This window comes from Actinia tenebrosa, unplaced genomic scaffold (assembly GCF_029948245.1).
Source record: "Actinia tenebrosa isolate PJP-AT-01 unplaced genomic scaffold, QUT_ActTen_1.0 PGA_scaffold15__27_contigs__length_11533743, whole genome shotgun sequence".
In the NCBI taxonomy this organism is placed as follows: Eukaryota; Metazoa; Cnidaria; class Anthozoa; order Actiniaria; family Actiniidae; genus Actinia; species Actinia tenebrosa.
This window is the reverse complement of record NW_028292575.1, coordinates 6,572,705-6,585,966: the sequence shown is the minus strand read 5'-3', so window position 1 is coordinate 6,585,966 and position 13,262 is coordinate 6,572,705.

Here is a 13,262-nt window from a genome sequence, read left to right as displayed (position 1 = left end):
ATCTACACCGCCGTAAGCCGTGTGGAGTATGCCAAACAGTTAAAGAGAAGCTGGGGGCCGCAACTGCGTTACGATAAGACGCCAGAAGACATAGCAAAGGAGAACATTGCTAAGAAACTCCTTCGCTACAAGCGGCACGACGAAGAAAAAAATATGACGTTCGACCTATGCGTGGACGACGTCTATAAGAAAGGGGCAAGGTGTGCCAAATGTAACATACCTCTACTATGGAGGTTTGACCCAAATGACGATCAGCAGTTCTCCGTGGATCGCATAAATAATGAGCGCGGGCATTGCAGAGGCAACGTAAGACTGACATGCCTAGAGTGTAATAGGGCGCGTGGAGCTGCACTACTTTGAAGGGCAGCTAGCACTACTCTGAGTCTTTGGGGACTATGAGCAGCTCTTCCATGACAAATCCACGACTTGGGCCATTTAGGTAATACAACACGGGTTGCCCTTCCTTGGTGACGGACTTCGAAATCTCATACGTTTCCAAAGACCAGTTAGGATCCGTGGCTCTCTTACTGCCACCTTCGAGTTCCCCCGGCTGATAGAGGTATCTGACCACTATGTCGCGGGGTAGCTTTTTTTCCTTCAGTCCGACCGCCCTCGAACTTCTGACGTAGGACTTGTGTTCCACGTCTTTCTTTTTTATGGCATCCTTGGGTTTCATTCCCGTAGCCCTGGCCGCCTCGTTGTTCAAAGCCGCGACGACCTGGGGGAGCCTCTGAGTCCATTCCCTGTTGCGCTTGGAGGGATCTTCCAGCTCTTTCCAATACTGGTACCCAAAGAGACGCTCGGCCAGGGTCTTATTGAATCTTTCGACAATGCTCTGACCCCTGTGGTACTCAGCTTCGGCTCTTCTAATCTTAGTGCTGTGGTCTTTCAGGGTCTTGGTAACCACGCCCATGAACTCTGTCCCCGCATCCACTTGCAGCAGCTTAGGCCATTTCAAGACGCGCTTATAAATCCTACCTAGGGCTTCTGCGACTTCCCCAGAATCCTTGCTGGTTATGGGTTCGGCGTCCTTGTATCTGCTTGCGATATCAACTACGGTCAAAGCGTATCTATAGGTCTTCTTTCTCACCTTGTCGTGCGGCAAGAAAAGCAAATCCGCCTGATGAACTTCATTAGGGGTATTTACGGTGAAGCTGGGTCTGGGAATGTACTTGGGCACGGGAAGATAAACCTGCCAGAGGGTTTGTTTTCTTAGCCAGTTCTTAACCGTTTCTTCTGATGCCCTGGCCGCGGTCGCGAGTTTCTTGATGGCCGACGCTCCTTTCCAATAGCCTTCAGGCCCATAGTAAATCCTTTTGAGTTTGTCCTCTACGCGGCCCATTATATGAATAGAATCGCGCTTCGCTTGATTCAAGCGAAGGATAGGACAAGATTAATCTTACGTCCGTTAAAATCCACCGTCTCTCCGTCCACTTTAATGGTGATGTTTATGCTTTCTACCAAATTAGACAAGTCATAGCTTAAAGAAATGGGAGTGTATTCTACCAGGTCAAATGGATTACCCTGAGGTGGAAACTTGGACATAAGAGAAGACTTTTCCCCATTGTCGTAACTATGGACTAAATCGCAATAGACTTCGTAAGAGGATGCGACTTTCCATTTTACGTCAAGTTGACCATTGATCGTGGTACTAGTAAGGCCCAGGAGTTCTACCAATGAACTGTCCTTTAGATTAGCGCTTCCACTATTTTTCTTGAATTTCATTTCATGGGGTAATCCTGTGGTAAGAGTATATCCATGCTTTGCTAGCTCCTTAGCCAGTGTTATAGGGGTGTAATGGGAATCTGGCAACTTTGGTTTGGTGCCGGAAGTTCCGATGACAAAGCCATTAATTAAATTATACCAAGAATTGTACAAAGAGCAACTAACCAACCTTACCTTACAGGCTTTGATGGGGGGATTCAGATAAGTGGTAAAGTCATTCTTGTCGCTTTCCAAAAAGACGATCATATACTTCAGGAAACACAGTTTCCTTCGTTAGAGCAGATACGCCAAAGCCACGCCTCCCGCCAGCCCTGCGACTCCTACGAAGACCAATTCGCTATCTTTTTGTTTCTTAGAAGGCTGGTAGTAATTCTTGAACTGGGGCTTTCTTAACCTAAAGTCGGGGTGCGCTTGCGCATAAAGTTTAAAGGCGTAGTCTGTGTTTTCGAAGTTCTTATCCGCCTGCATTTTGTCTTGGTAGTTCTTGTCCAACCAATCCCTGTAAGCTTGTCTTTTTTCATTCCAAGCCGCCACGTCTCGCTGATATTTCTCCAGCGCCAAGTCGTGTCTCTTCCTTTCGGCGGCGCCGCTTTTGTCGCCTCTGACTAATCTATCCAAATATTGACCGCCATAATTAGCTCCAGTGAATGCTAAAGCTGCGACGACTCCACCTATTACCACGCTAGCCATTATATATTACGCCGTAGGCAGGTACTTTTCCTTCTGTAGGTAATTTCTTAGCATGATAGCCCCGCATACGGCAGCGGTCATCTTAGCAAAGTTACTCAGGTTTTTACTTGGGTCCTCAGTAAGGTCCTCCTTTAGGACTTTCTTACCTACCCAGCCAATACCGGCGATGATGGAGGTTGTGATAGCAGCTTCTTGGACGGCGTCAATTAATTTGGTTGACATTATATTACAAAGCGAGAAGGTTACTCCATTTCAGGGATCTTACTTTTTCTAACAGCCGGTTCCTGCACGGGTGCGCGATATGTTGTGGCCTCCCACTTTACTTTTGGCTTTGCTGCCCGCCATTGTAAGTAAAGGCTGCCTGCTGCTATAGCAATTCCTATCGCGCCGATGACGTAGCCGGGATTCCAAAAGGATTCGCTTTCGTCCTCCACCTTTTCTTCTTTTTTGGTTTTGTTCTTCTTGTTCATCTCCGCGAGCTTCTTTCCCGCGGCAACTCTGCCTGGGGATTTAGCCTTGGTAATCTTGGTATCTTCTACGGGTGGTTGTTCTTCGGTGCCACTCATCTTATATCTAAGGACTTGAAGGACTTGATAAGTACTTGATGACGACTTGACGATGACTTACGGACGACTTGATAAGTACTTGACGGCGACTTGACTAAGTACTTAAGGACGACTTGACTAAGTACTTGAGGCGACTTGATCAGGTACCTCAGCAAGTGCCGCCTGGAAGACCTTTTCGACTTCTCTGTCCTTCTTGAAGTCCTTCCAAGACACCAGTACCTCCTTCAAGTCGACGTGCTGAGCTACGTGCAAAGCCGCAGAGGCGACTGCCATTAACTTACCGCACTTCAAAGACAACCACCCACAGGTTATCTTAAGTTCTTGGGCGATGACATAGTCCTCGCTAATGTCCTTCCGCAGTTGCTCCACGTCGTCTATGGGCAGCGCAAGTCCAAGCAATTTAGTCGCAAGTCGGATAGCGGAGTCTGCTACGGCGTCCGTGGTCTTACTTGCAAGGGCAGCCTCGTACCTCTTATGGAACTTCTTAACCTCCTCTTCTGACAACTTATTAACCTGCTCATGGGTAAGTTCCTTGCCTATCATTTCTTTACACTTCCCAGAAGACACAAGAATGTTAAGTTGTTCCTTGAGGTTACTTTCATCTAACTGCGTGGGGACTTCATCTAAGAGCTTCTCAATGTCCATATATATTAAAGATCGCAGATCTTTATGGAATACGGAAACCTCAAAGAGAAGATCATCTTGGAATGTTGGTGCGTTTTTAAATGCCGCATGTATTCGTGTAACTGTTCCTTGGATATCTCACCGCCGTAGTCGCTTAAGATGGTTTCCAGGTCACTCCGGCTCGGAGTATAAAATACGACAAGTGAGCCTATGTTTTCCCTGAAGGGCTTAGAGACGCTGGTAAGCTGCTGCAAGAGCAACCAAACGCTGATATTGTCGTGTCTACCGCTAAAGGCAAGCTTCACCAACTCCGAAGTGCGTCTTTTTACGTCGTCCCCGCAGGCGATGTCATCCAGTATGAGGAGTGTTTGCGTGTCCTTGGGAAATTGTTTGTGCCAAAACTTAAGATGTCCAGATAACTCATTAGGATCCAAAATATCTACGAAGAAGTCGTCATCTTTCACTCCTATGCCTTCCCAGGTGTGGTTATTCACGTAGGTGGGACAAAGTAGCACGATATAGTCGAAGCGGTATCTAAAGGGTCCTAATAGCTGCTCCACGACGAACTGGGTCTTTCCGCAGCCGGTGGGTCCTACTATCAGAGCATTGCAGGGAATATGGTTCGGATCCATTATATATACGATGGACCCAGTGGACGCAGTAAGAAGGATTGCCACCGACGCAAAAGATAAAAGAGACACCATAGAAATGCAAAGGGAGGAGATCGATCGGCTGCGGGAGCGCGTGCAGGAGTTGTACGATGAAATGTGCGGTCTGAAGCGTGCAGAACGGTTTGGTGCGCTTTTGACGATGGCCGGTTGGGCAAAAGAAAGCGTGCAGGACTTTATTAAGTATCCCTTATAAGGCTTAAATAACACTTAGTTATAATGAAGTGCAAGCAATGTGAAAGGGAGTTCAGCAGCAAGCAAAGATTGCAATATCACGTCGAAAGACGGGTATGCAGTAAGGAAGTAAACAACGTTACCGTTTGCGAGGACTGTGATAAGCAGTTTAGCAGCGCGCAGGCGTTGGAGTACCATCGTAGCAGAAGGGTTTGTTTAAAGAACGTATGCGTGCGCTGCGACGAGGACGTTACCGACGCCTGGCACCGACATAGATGCCTTGGTAATTACGATCTGCTGGGCGTAGCATGTGAGGAGCACGGTGACGTTGCCGCCCGATGTTGTCCGGTTGACACCACGAAAGAGTTAACGCAAAGGAAGAAAGAAATAGACGAAACGTTTGCGGAGTTTGACTGCGTCGAAGGCGTAAGGTGGGAAAATAGAGAGTACTGGGAAGCCAACTGTGAGCGCTGCGGCTGTCAAAGGAGCGGTCAACATATTTGGCAGTGTTTGTATGAGGGTCAAGGTGGCTTTAAAGAGTACTTAGATCGCTTTGATGCTTGGCATGCCAGTAACGAGGTGGCAAGGAAAGCCCATAGAAGTTAGAAAGGGAACTAAAATAGTAAGATAGGGTTTGCGCAAAGAGTTTCAAATCCTGATCTTATTTTTTATGTTGTTTGTTAACAATCAACAAGAATAATAGAGACCCCTTTTAAAGAAGTTTGCACTAAGAACAAATAAGGCATCCTTTTCGTGTCCCAAAAGACGTCGATTCATATTCCTAGATAGTAAGATAGGGTTTGTGCAAAGAGTCTCAAAATACGACTTTATTTTTTATGTTGTTTGTTAACAATCAACAAGAATAATAGGAACCCCTTTTAGAGGAGGTTGCAATATAATAAATAAGAACCCTTTTAAGAGAAAAGTGGATCGTCACTACCTTTTCTTGTGTCCCCGTAGTAAAGTACGACTTGTGCAAAGAGTTTCAAAATACGATCTTATTTTTCTTGTTGTTTGTTAACAATACCTCAACAAAACAACAATAAAAATAAGGACCCCTTTTAAAGGCATATGCTAGCCTACGCAGCCGCCTTCTTTGGAGGATTCCTAATCGCCCTTTCAATATATGGACTGTATTACGTGCGAACTACCTGCCGACTGCATTACCCCTTGTAAGCCGCCGCGTAAAAAATACACCTGCCTTCATTGCGACAGGGTATTCTCCGAAGGATCCCATTGGTGCTCCGCGGATCCTAAAGCGCAGCGGGCGCTTAACTACAAAGAGGAGATGGAGTGACTCTTCTTTCAATGTCAAACTTCCATCGGCCATTTACCTTACCATAGCTGCGTAAGTGGGTGAATTCCTCGCCCTGAATTACGTACCGCACGCAATCCGGCGCCCAAAGGGAATATTCCTTGCCTTCTAAGTCTTTGAGGACTAACCGTAAACGGTCGATGTCTTCGAAGACGACGTAATTTTTTATTTCGTATGCTGCGCCTTCTATCAGGTCACGCCAATGTATCAGATTCAGCCTCATTATATCTATGAAATTTTCTTAAATGCGTTGCCCTTGTCTCCGTAGTCTTGAAGCGTTTGCAGCACCACCGACAGGGAATACGGATGCCTTCCGCGTAGTTGCTAAGGGCACGACAGATGACGTCATAATCGTTGCTAACCATGGTCAGGTAACCATTCGCGTCATACCGAGAGATCACTAGGCGTTGGTCTGCGGAGAGTACACCATTTCCTTTCGGCGTCTTTAATTCGATGCAAAGCCCTTCATACCTTAAATGCGCGTTCAGTATTAAGAGGTCGGGTTGACCCCTTTGATAACCCTTCTGCCAGCATTTTATGCGTTTGCTGTCAGAATCCTGTAGTTCGCCTAAGCCGGGCGCTATGAGCATCTGTGGGTAGAAGCGGCGTATGTAGTCCACGACTTTCTTATGCAGGTCAAACTCATTTTCCATTTTGAAGACTAACTTGTTAGGACTATCGAACCGCCTTTCTATTTCATACTTACCTGTCTTTCTCAATGCGGGAAGAACGTCCTCGAGGACCCAATCCTGGAATGTCTCTGCCGTTGGCATCTTAGAGCTAAATATTAGTTGATACAACCCAGATTCGGTTACGTACAGGGAATTAGGCTGTGAATACGAGGGGAGGCGATTCACCTCCACTCTAAGTTCGCTAAGCTTTACCTTATACTTTTCACGAACATGCACCTTAATTGCATCTTTTGGGCGTTCGTAACCCAACGCAGCCGCCACTTCCTTTGCTTTGAAGTATAGTTTATCGCCTATGCATTGCAGTTTGGTTTCGTTGTTTTCGAATACGCGAAGCATTATATACCAACGATATTTTTTTATCAATAGGCAACGCTCTTTAGCTGATTCATTTCTACGCTCAGTTGCGCGTCAGACACGACGAAAACGTAGCAGTTTATCTTGTCAGCGTCCTGCGCGTCAGTATTCTTGGTGCGCTTGATCTCCAATGTTATGCCATCCTGCGTATTTACTAGACGTAAGCCCTGACCATGTAGGTCTTCGTCGTTCGTTGTGCGCATGTCGATCCACAGCGCGTACTTATCATTGAAGAATTCCTCGGGGCTAATTTGGTCGCCAAACTTACGCGCGGCCTCTCTGTAAACGTCTTCAGGCTTTATCCCCTGGGAGTAAACCTTGTTTGGAACGCCGTTAATATTCACGCCGACGTTAGTAATGTTAGGGTTGTGAAAGGCTTCGGAGTCGCGCTTACCGGCCTCGTAGGGTTTAGCAAACACCAGCATTAACCCCGTGAGACTTCTTCGGGGGAGGTTAATGCTTTGGTTGATAACCTCATCCGTCTTATCCAAGAAGCTAAATGTCTTATACATCACTACGTGGTCGTAAAGGAATGCCTTTCCGGCGCTGTATTCCATGCCAGCGCTACGGGCCAGCTCTTCGCTGTACACGGTCTCATACTGTAATTCTAGATTAGTGATAGAATAAGGATCAACAGCCCCGCTAATTGCGCTGTCCATTCCTCCTATGACGTTCGTGGTGTCCGCCAAGGTTACTTCAAACTGTAACTCGGATAACTGCCTGGGGTAGTATACACCATGACTCGTAATTACTTCGAAATCCAAAGGGATAACGTACTTGCTACCATAGGCGGTCTTTACCCTCGTTGCGTCTGCTACTGCGGTTTCTCCACTGGAGTCTGTAGGCGCGGGGTTAGTATCGCTGCGAAGCTTACGAAGGATAACGCTTCCAATTCCCTGCTCTATCTTTTGTGCACGGTCGAAGGCTGTTAGCCACAGATCCTTATACGTGGTGTACAAATCGTACCTATTTAAGTCCAAGAGGGATTCCCCGGCAAACTTGATTCTCATCTTAGAGACGAGGCTCCTACCCACGTTATTGACGGTATAGCGCTTGTCTGCGGTATCTGGCTGCACCGCTAGGTCGAACCTTAAAGCCAAGGTGCCAGGAACTAAGACTAGGTTATCCGTTAGACGGGGCACGCCTACGTACAAGGTTTCTCCTGGCTTTGCGCTAGAAGGTGTGAATGTGACCCGGTGAAAGGTGCGTTCCGCTTTCAGCCCGCCAACCTGCTTAGGTAATACGTTGGGATTTAACTTTGAGCTTATCATATATAATGGAAGTAGAAGGAACGGATTTTGATCCCCTTACCGAAGAAGGCCAAGTAGACATTAACGACGATGAGTACGAAACCCTGCTGCCGGAAGCGGATAAACCGGGCTTCTTTGAAAAGCTACGTCGCAAGTACGGTCCAAGGGCCCGCGGCGCCTTACGCAGCCTTACGGACAGGTTCAAAAGGGAAAACCCTGGTAAATCCCCCCCACCTTACATGCGAATGGACGACTTGGGATTAGTTCCTGAAGCTCCTAGCGATGAGTGGCTGCGAAGAGTACAAGCTGAAATGGATGAATCCATGGAAGAGCCCCCGGATGACTTCGAAAGGCTTCAGGAGCTACTACCCGAGTGGATGCCTGAAAAGGCGCAGTTGATGTTCGAAGAAGATGAATACGGTAGGGAACTAATCATGGGTAGACTTGCTAGAAGCGGCGCCAAGGTTTACGTCATCCGCGACAGAAAAGGAAGGTTCTTTACCGACCCCCGAATCCCTCCAACTTTAATGGCAGCTATCGGTGAAACGGTACCCGAAAAGCTACTTACCGACGTGCGTAAGAGGTATCCTAGCGCCAGTAAAACCCTTTTAGAATTCCAAAAAGGTCCTAAGGGTCAAATTCAAATTCGTTACGTAGGCAGGGAAAGGTGGTACGACTTTTATCAAAGCAAAAAGTCCAACGCACTTAACAATGCCTTACCGAAGGAAATAACGACAGCACTGGGTAATCCCGACTTATCCATGCTGTCCAGCTTAACTACTAAGGAAACATCAAGGTTAGCTTCAGGATTCTTCAGAAGTCTTAAGACCCCCAAGGCTACCAGTCAAATGCATGCCATCTCCGGAATTCTGGATAAGGATCAAGGAAAGCTCGCAAAAATACGAGCTACCAAGGAAGACGTAGAGGAAAAGCTAACGAGTACGCCGTCGGGCAGCAGCGCTGCACTGCAGCTGCAGCAGTCTTTAGAATCCCTCGACATGGAAGAAAAAACGCAGCAAGAACTCATGAACAAACATAAGGAACAACTTGACGAACTTACGGAGCAATTAGAAGAAAAAACAGCCGAATTGCAGCAGCAGGCGGAATATATCGAAGATCTAAAACGAGATATGGATAATAAGGATGAGGCATACATAAGAGCAATACAGGAATTACAAGAAACTAACGAAGCGGAAGACGAGGACACTAAGCGCCGCCTGGGATTACTGCTGCGCGAAAGGGATGCTGCTAGGAATAACTTCGACCGCGCAGTCATGGACATCGGAGATAGGAATTCCGAACTTAGATGCGTGGGTGCGGAGCTGGAAGCCTCGGTAATGCAAGAGCGGCGGTTAAACACGGAAATCATCGTTAAGGAGGAGCAATTAAGACAAAGAGAGCAAGCCATAGAGGACCTAGAAGGGCAAATACAAACGCAACGGGAAATAATCGACGATCATACTCGCGCTGACGGAGAAAGGGAGGCAGCCAGGGCGCTGGTGGGAACCTTAGAGGAAAGGATTGCGGAGTTGCAGGCGCAAAGGGACAACCTGGAAACAGAGTTGGGACTTACCACCAAGGAAAAAATAAAAAGGGCCCTGATAAAGTACGGTGTGCCGCTGGCATTTTCGGTTGCTATTAGCGTCGCAGTAAGCGTGATCATATCCGCGCTTAAGGCTACGGGCGCAGGCGTAAAAAAACTAGGTTCTGGTTTGACGGACTTGGGAAAAAAGATGGCAGCCGGCTTACCTGGGCTGCTGGGTTCGGTTGTTTCCTTGGCACTTAAGGCCGGTGGCGAACTGTTAAAGTTCGTGGGGAATAACATTTGGATCTTGGTCGTCGCTATTGGGGTGGTCCTCCTCAAAAAGGTGAAGGGCTAGCCTTGTCCTTGTGCGTTGCTGGGGGCTTATCGTCGTCAGGCATCCTCGACTGGGAATAAGTAAAGATAGTATTCGCGCCGCCTTGGTAATTTGGTATCAGAGGCATAGCAGTCATGGTGCTAATGGGCTTATGACTCCAAGTAGCATCTGCAGGAGAATCATGCGTAGAATAAGCGGCGTTTATTCCAACGAAGCCGGCATACTTAGGATTTGCGTTAAGGGCATCGCTGGGACGAATTTGAAGCTTTGCATATTGACAATTAGCTATCATATGAAAAGTCACCGACGTTAGGTTCTCCGCGCTTTTCGTTGGGGACTCAAACGAAAAATGAGCCGAATGCCGGGCCTTATCTTTTTTCCTGTAAGGTAGCAATGGGTTGTTGGTTTCATCAACTAGCCTTAACCCCACATTGCAGCTATTCCAGCCACTAATGCTAATGGTACACATAATCAATCCCAAACCACCAACTTCTGCCCACAATTCGGTATCATACCATTTATCCGCATAGTGGCTCTTATCTTCTAAGTAATAGGAAAACCAATCCTCCTTTGTGTGTGGGTTCATATATTTCAGCAAACATAGTTTGCTTCTAGAGACTCACCACCGTCAAAGTGCTAATGGTTGCGTGGTTAAAAGGCTTATCTCTTTGATCCTCTATGCTATTTATACAAACACTTCCCGTATCGTCTACGCGCATTTGCAGCTTTACCCTCCCACGGCAATCGGCGACCATGTGGAAAGTCCAAACCGATAGATTTTCGGCGCTGCTGGGGTTGGGCTCTACGGAGAAATGCACAGGCTCCCTGTTGTTTGTCTTCACGCGCATAGGCTGCAGTATACCATTCTCATCTAGAAACCTGAAGCCCACGTTGGCGTGGCTACTTGTGCCAATGCAAATGCTGCATATTATCAGCTTCTTTCCTGAGTAGTTCAAATTCACGGACATGCCCGTGACATCAACCCAAGACGCCTGGGCATATTTTTTCTCACCTGTGTAAGTCGTATAAACACAATCTACTCCAGTTACGTAAGGGTTGTTCATCGCCATTATATTAATAATTTAAACATTTCGAATCTAGTTAGTTTAATGTTACCTCTTATTTTATATAAATTCATGGTACCCATAAACGGAGTCACTCTCATTATGTAGTCTGGATATGGACAAAAAGTATACCATTTTCTATCGATCATGTTCACTAAGTATGTAAAAGTCCATTTATTTGGATCGTCGTCTAATACGAAATCCAGTGCGAAAGTATCGAAATAAGTGGCATTCTTCGTGACTCCCGGACTTACAGTCGTATAAAAGCTCGAGTGATTCGGGATATACTTGTCAACCTTAATCGACGATGGTAAATCTATGGTATACTTTCGCGCCATGGGACCGGCTGACCCGCGTGGTCCTTCGTCACCTTTAGGGCCTCTCTTATCCACATGTGGGTTGCTTACGTCCATATATAATACCCCAGGCCAACAGTCGTAACAACCAAGCCGGCTTTTAGTAAGTCGTGGTCATATTCCTCAGGTATCGCAGGTAAAACCTTCTTTGATACCTTAACTACGGGTAGCTTCGTTTCGTGTGATTTTTTTGGCTCCTCTACGAAGTGAGGAATGCCCTTGGTCATGTCAGAGTTCACGTCATTCACCCCAAACTTCATATCCTTAGTAGCTCGTTGAAGTTTGTTGTTATAACCCACAACGGAATTAGTGTTGACGACCAAATTACTTGGCATCAACCAACAACCAGGCGATAAGGCGTAATCTAGCCGCACTTTAGATTGCTGCACCGCTAATTGATATCTCTGCACCGACTTGGATATGTCATTTTCTATTATTGCGGACTCAAACAGGGTTAGGAATTCCTGTTGCGTTTCCCGCGAAGCACCTTGGGATCCAACAATGGGGCTGCGGGTATTTACCTGCGCTCCTAAGATGCAGTACACGAATGCCTCTATGCTGCGGTTAATTCGAGCTAGGTTTCTTAGGCCTTTTCCTTTTAATAATACAAACGGATCCCAAGTGCTAGGAAAGATCATTTGAATCCTAGTAATTAACGTGTTATTACCCTTATCACCGCCCATGTCATCAAACTCTAACTCATTACTTGGGTATGCTTGGTGCTCCATGTCTGCCGGCCGCTCGCCGGTAACCGACCAAACATAAACAATGCCCAACCCATGCGTCTTACCCTCCTTATAGCGAAAGTCTCTTTGCTGCGGCTTAAGCTCATTCATTAACCTTTCCAGGGCAGCGGCGTCATATCGGTTATCCATCGCATTAAACGCCTTATCCCCTGGTAGTGCTACGTTAAGCTCCTTCAACACCCTCCTTACCGTAAAGGCAACATGAAACCGCATAAATGGAATATGAAACATGTCCGCGGCAACGCCGCAACCTTTGGTAGCAGCCCAAATAGCAAAGTTTAACTGCTGCGGCCAATGCCGCATGTTGGGTCCTGCTAACCATTCCCTGGCCTCTTTACCCGACGTATGCTTCAACATCGTCTCTTTAAAGATATTCCTTACTACTACATCAAACGATTGCTTACCCACTGAAATCTTCAGGTGTGTTATCAACTTATCGAAGTCGTTCATACCACCTTCAGCATCGTAAAATGGGTAATCTTCCTTAGTCATTAATAAATTCTCTGGGAAGTTAGGTGGCGTGGGCTTTGGTTTATAAATGGGTGCCGCCTTTGGCTCTAAGTCTGCATTGCTGTACATCCTGGAGCCTTGATAATAAATCCCGTCGGGTCTTCTTTCGAACTTACTGGCGTCTGCGCGTGGAAACGTCTTCCTAAACGCTCTCCAGTTGGCATAATCCCGGTTGTCGTGATGTGGCTGCTCCTCAATATCATTCCCAAAAGCGTCGTACATTAGTATATATAATGGATGTTATACCATCAGCACCTCCACTTTATCCTGAACTTCCTAAGGAACCTAACGAATTAAACGCGGAGAATTTCAGGCTTAATAAAGCAAATTTAATACTGGCTTACTTGGAAGGGCAGGCAAAACACTACGAAGAGGTTAGGAAAAAGTATGCCAGAGCTCGAAGCACGCTACATAAAATAGCGATAACTTCCGGCTCCATGTCCGTGGCTCTTACAGGCACCGGCGTTGCTACCTCACTCACCGGACCTGGAATAGTCGTTGGCGTTCCTTTGGCTAGCGTTGGAGCGGCCTGCGGCATCGTCTCCGCTGTTACTACAGGTATTATGAAGCAACTGTCCGGTAAGATATCCAAGCACGACACTCATATAGCCCTAGCAAGAGCAAAGGCTAACACCATCGCCGACTTGGTCTCCCAGGCTTTACGGGACC